General features: G+C 34.5%; 1 non-coding gene across 5 annotated transcripts in view; it reads right to left on the reverse strand.

Moving 5' to 3' along the window:
* Positions 1–227: 227 nt before the first annotated feature.
* The window catches only part of LOC106589100 (uncharacterized), a 7,465-nt gene continuing 1,588 nt past the window's right edge, over positions 228–6,104 (reverse strand). The window contains exons 3-4 of one of the 5 annotated variants that reach the window (XR_006762446.1): positions 2,164–4,821; positions 228–1,280 (exon numbers count right to left, since the gene is read on the reverse strand). This is a non-coding gene — a transcript (uncharacterized protein). Of the gene's footprint in view, positions 1,281–1,323; positions 4,822–6,104 lie in introns of all 5 variants that reach the window. The other 4 variants (XR_006762447.1, XR_006762445.1, XR_006762444.1 and 1 more) reach the window with 4 other exon arrangements.

Raw genomic sequence — 6,104 nt, forward strand, 5'->3', positions numbered from 1 at the left:
CAGTGCACTATGTAGGGAATAAGGTGCCAGCAGTGCACTATGTAGGGAAGAGGGTGCCAGCAGTGCACTATGTAGGGAATAGGGTGCCATTTGGGTTGCATCTTGACTTTTGGTCAGGTGATTGACAACTTTACTGAATCAGGAAATAAGCGAGATGCCACTGACTCTCACAGAGATGTACATACAGTAAGTATGCAGTCACAGACACACAAGCGTTCACACAGACATGGAGGCACACATTGATCCACGTTTATTTGTTCTTCTGTCATTACAACAATCATGTTTAGCCTTCATTGCAGTATTTACAGACCATGGTGTATGTGTCACGTTCACTTGAAGCACAGTGATGTCAATCACTGTATTACTGAATAGACAGACTTTAGAACACCTTACCGTTTAGTTTATAATAGTATCTTCTATCAGGATTATATAAATGTATAACACCTTAATGTTTAGCTTCTAATAGCATCTTCTATCAGGATTATATATATTTATAACACCTTACTGTTTAGCTTCTAATAGCATCTTCTATCAGGATTATATCTATAACACCTTACTGTTTAGCTTCTAATAGCATCTTCTATCAGGATTATATATATCTATAACACCTTAGTGTTTAACTTCTAATAGCATCTTCTATCAGGATTATATATATCTATAACACCTTACTGTTTAGCTTCTAATAGCATCTTCTATCAGGATTATATATATCTATAACACCTTACTGTTTAACTTCTAATAGCATCTTCTATCAGGATTATATATATCTATAACACCTTACTGTTTAGCTTCTAATAGCATCTTCTATCAGGATTATATATATCTATAACACCTTACTGTTTAGCTTCTAATAGCATCTTCTATCAGGATTATATATATCTATAACACCTTAGTGTTTAGCTTCTAATAGCATCTTCTATCAGGATTATATATATCTATAACACCTTACTGTTTAGCTTCTAATAGCATCTTCTATCAGGATTATATATATCTATAACACCTTACTGTTTAGCTTCTAATAGCATCTTCTATCAGGATTATATATATCTATAACACCTTACTGTTTAACTTCTAATAGCATCTTCTATCAGGATTATATATATCTATAACACCTTACTGTTTAGCTTCTAATAGCATCTTCTATCAGGATTATATATATCTATAACACCTTACTGTTTAGCTTCTAATAGCATCTTCTATCAGGATTATATATATCTATAACACCTTACTGTTTAGCTTCTAGTAGCATCTTCTATCAGGATTATATATATCTATAACACCTTACTGTTTAGCTTCTATCAGGATTATATATATCTATAACACCTTACTGTTTAACTTCTAATAGCATCTTCTATCAGGATTATATATATCTATAACACCTTACTGTTTAGCTTCTAATAGCATCTTCTATCAGGATTATATATATCTATAACACCTTACTGTTTAGCTTCTAATAGCATCTTCTATCAGGATTATATATATCTATAACACCTTACTGTTTAGCTTCTAATAGCATCTTCTATCAGGATTATATATATCTATAACACCTTACTGTTTAGCTTCTAATAGCATCTTCTATCAGGATTATATATATCTATAACACCTTACTGTTTAGCTTCTAATAGCATCTTCTATCAGGATTATATATATCTATAACACCTTACTGTTTAGCTTCTAATAGCATCTTCTATCAGGATTATATATATCTATAACACCTTACTGTTTAGCTTCTAATAGCATCTTCTATCAGGATTATATATATCTATAACACCTTACTGTTTAGCTTCTAATAGCATCTTCTATCAGGATTATATATATCTATAACACCTTACTGTTTAGCTTCTAATAGCATCTTCTATCAGGATTATATATATCTATAACACCTTACTGTTTAGCTTCTAATAGCATCTTCTATCAGGATTATATATATCTATAACACCTTACTGTTTAGCTTCTAATAGCATCTTCTATCAGGATTATATATATCTATAACACCTTACTGTTTAGCTTCTAATAGCATCTTCTATCAGGATTATATATATCTATAACACCTTACTGTTTAGCTTCTAATAGCATCTTCTATCAGGATTATATATATCTATAACACCTTAGTGTTTAGCTTCTAATAGCATCTTCTATCAGGATTATATATATCTATAACACCTTACTGTTTAACTTCTAATAGTATCTTCTATCAGGATTATATATATCTATAACACCTTACTGTTTAGCTTCTAATAGCATCTTCTATCAGGATTATATATATCTATAACACCTTACTGTTTAGCTTCTAATAGCATCTTCTATCAGGATTATATATATCTATAACACCTTACTGTTTAACTTCTAATAGCATCTTCTATCAGGATTATATATATCTATAACACCTTACTGTTTAGCTTCTAATAGCATCTTCTATCAGGATTATATATATCTATAACACCTTAGTGTTTAGCTTCTAATAGCATCTTCTATCAGGATTATATATATCTATAACACCTTACTGTTTAGCTTCTAATAGCATCTTCTATCAGGATTATATATATCTATAACACCTTAGTGTTTAGCTTCTAATAGCATCTTCTATCAGGATTATATATATCTATAACACCTTAGTGTTTAGCTTCTAATAGCATCTTCTATCAGGATTATATATATCTATAACACCTTAGTGTTTAGCTTCTAATAGCATCTTCTATCAGGATTATATATATCTATAACACCTTACTGTTTAGCTTCTAATAGCATCTTCTATCAGGATTATATATATCTATAACACCTTACTGTTTAGCTTCTAATAGCATCTTCTATCAGGATTATATATATCTATAACACCTTACTGTTTAGCTTCTAATAGCATCTTCTATCAGGATTATATATATCTATAACACCTTACTGTTTAGCTTCTAATAGCATCTTCTATCAGGATTATATATATCTATAACACCTTACTGTTTAGCTTCTAATAGCATCTTCTATCAGGATTATATATATCTATAACACCTTACTGTTTAACTTCTAATAGCATCTTCTATCAGGATTATATATATCTATAACACCTTACTGTTTAGCTTCTAATAGCATCTTCTATCAGGATTATATATATCTATAACACCTTACTGTTTAGCTTCTAATAGCATCTTCTATCAGGATTATATATATCTATAACACCTTACTGTTTAGCTTCTAATAGCATCTTCTATCAGGATTATATATATCTATAACACCTTACTGTTTAGCTTCTAATAGCATCTTCTATCAGGATTATATATATCTATAACACCTTAGTGTTTAGCTTCTAATAGCATCTTCTATCAGGATTATATATATCTATAACACCTTACTGTTTAGCTTCTAATAGCATCTTCTATCAGGATTATATACATCTATAACACCTTACTGTTTAGCTTCTAATAGCATCTTCTATCAGGATTTGCTCCAGATGGTGATGTTTCCCTCTAAAACGTGTGCCTGTATGTAACCGAATAGCAGCTAGTGGATATAATCTTATATTTTCACCTGTCCGTCACAAACACCAATGCTCATTCATTCAAGCAATCCCACCTCTTTAAATTTTTTTTTTTAAAGTACCCTTCTAACCCACTGTAATCATATTTTTTTTTAAATAAACAAAACAACAACATTGATTGGTAAAAACAATATTATATCCTTCATATTCTGAATATTACACATATATATGTAAACATCTTATAAACAGCGTATCATTTCCTGGAATGTGCGTAGCTGTGTGTGTGTGTGTGTCTCATTTTCAGTATACTGTTTTGATACAACAACAAAAAAGGCTAGAAAAGTCTGGATAGTTTTTAAAGCTGAAAGGTGGTACTTCTTACAGAAAATGGTCCTTCCTTCCTTCATTCCTCCCTTCTTTCCTTCCTTGAAGTAGCCTAACCACTGATCTTTACGGGATTGGATTAGTAAAGACACACTTGTCTTCCTATTGCTTTAAATCAATCAAACCTTGTCAGACCTGTGATTTTCCTCAAGGAAGGACTGGTAAGTACCTACCTAGCTGTCACGGAGAAACTTTCACTACTGCCAATCAGCAGTCCATTATAATGTAACAAGACAGGAGGTAGAGAAGAGTATCAGTTCACTTTCTTTGTGATGGGAAACACAGCTTAAGTTATTCATTTTCAAGGGTTAAAAAGTTGATTAAATAATGTTCAGCTTCCCATAAGGGATCAATAAATCAAAATCAATGAAATGAATCTCATGTTGATTGATGAAGAAGCAGCAGCAGCGGAACAGACAGACTCTCTAGTACTGACAAAAGGGTTCCAAAGAGTAAAGTCAAGGTCTCAAATCACTATCTTCAACTTATCTTCAACTTATCTTCAACTTATCTTTGACTTATCTTCAACTTACCCTCAACTCTACCCTCAACTTATCTTCAACTTATCTTCAACTCTACCCTCAACTTATCTTCAACTTACAATTCATCTTCATCTACCTTCCTTTTCCCCCAGAACGGACGGCCGTGTTGAAATAAAGTTCAGAAGTAAGAGCAGTCTTTTGGCCACTATCTCCCTCATCATCACCATCCTCGTTATCGTACGTCCTCTTTCCCAGTAGGAAGACTGGAGCGTACCCTCTTCTTCTCCTTAAACCGGCCTGACCGAGACACCCTCAGGTTCCTACGACAAGTATGTTCGTTGAAGACCGACTCAAACTGGGAGTCATCGAAGGTCTCGTCGCTGAAGAGGCTGGTGCCTGTACTGACTGGTGCCTGTGGCTGCTGTGATGCTGGTTGTTGTGGTGATGCTGGTGGCTGTTGATTGGTTGGGAGTTTGGGGGCTGCTGCTGAGAAGAGTAGAGTAGAATACAAGCACGTTAGGAGATTTCAAGGTGGCTTAACATGAGTGACCCGTTTCAGGAACTAGGCGTCACTACTTCACAGGAGAGCCGTTTGAAACAATAACCGATTAATTTACGAACGCTCAACACCCGTTGAATACGGCCGGTGTCAGCCAACGTCGGCAAAAAAAGCGTAATTAAATTGTTGCCAGTAGCAGAGTTACAGTCACCAACGCTCTGGATAACATGAAAACAGCCTAGCCAGCTCTGCTAGGGGGAGTAAAATGGTCAGAGTGGCATGGAGACTAAAGCTTAAGAGGGTGTGAACAAAGCTTAAGAGGGTGTGAACAAAGCTTAAGAGGGTGTGAACAAAGCTTAAGAGGGTGTGAACAAAGCTTAAGAGGGTGTGAACAAAGCTTAAGAGGGTGTGAACAAAGCTTAAGAGGGTGTGAACAAAGCTTAAGAGGGTGTGAACAAAGCTTAAGAGGGTGTGAACAAAGCTTAAGAGGGTGTGAACAAAGCTTAAGAGGGTGTGAACAAAGCTTAAGAGGGTGTGAACAAAGCTTAAGAGGGTGTGAACAAAGCTTAAGAGGGTGTGAACAAAGCTTAAGAGGGTGTGAACAAAGCTTAAGAGGGTGTGAACAAAGCTTAAGAGGGTGTGAACAAAGCTTAAGAGGGTGTGAACAAAGCTTAAGAGGGTGTGAACAAAGCTTAAGAGGGTGTGAACAAAGCTTAAGAGGGTGTGAACAAAGCTTAAGAGGGTGTGAACAAAGCTTAAGAGGGTGTGAACAAAGCTGAATTGGGTGGAGACAAAGAAGAGCTTTCCAGACAGTTATCAAAATATTCAAAAACCATTTTCTCAGAAGTTTACAAAGTTTATCAACTTTCAAAGCAGAATCCTTTCCATTGTTTCCTCAACCTTGGTCTAGCTCTGAGTCTCTACTTTTATCAAATGTAAAAAATTTAAAAAAACACCATTTCACATTTTGCAACATAATCAATCAATCAATCAAATGTATTTATAAAGCCCTTCTTACATCAGCTGATATCTCAAAGTGCTGTACATAAGACCGACTCAAGGCGGTTTTGGAGTGTGCCAGAGATTATTTTTCTCAAAAACATATTATTTTCTCCTCTATGCACCTAGAACAATGTAAGGTAAACACACAATCCAGCGTCTGTTTTAACAAGTAGCTTATAGGCTAGTCTGTCATGATAGCCTTAGTATTAAAACGGTCTAGTTGGTAGAACATGGCGTTTACAATGACAGGAGTAGTGGTTTTTTGATT

This window comes from Salmo salar, chromosome ssa27, assembly GCF_905237065.1.
Source record: "Salmo salar chromosome ssa27, Ssal_v3.1, whole genome shotgun sequence".
NCBI lineage: Eukaryota > Metazoa > Chordata > Actinopteri > Salmoniformes > Salmonidae > Salmo > Salmo salar.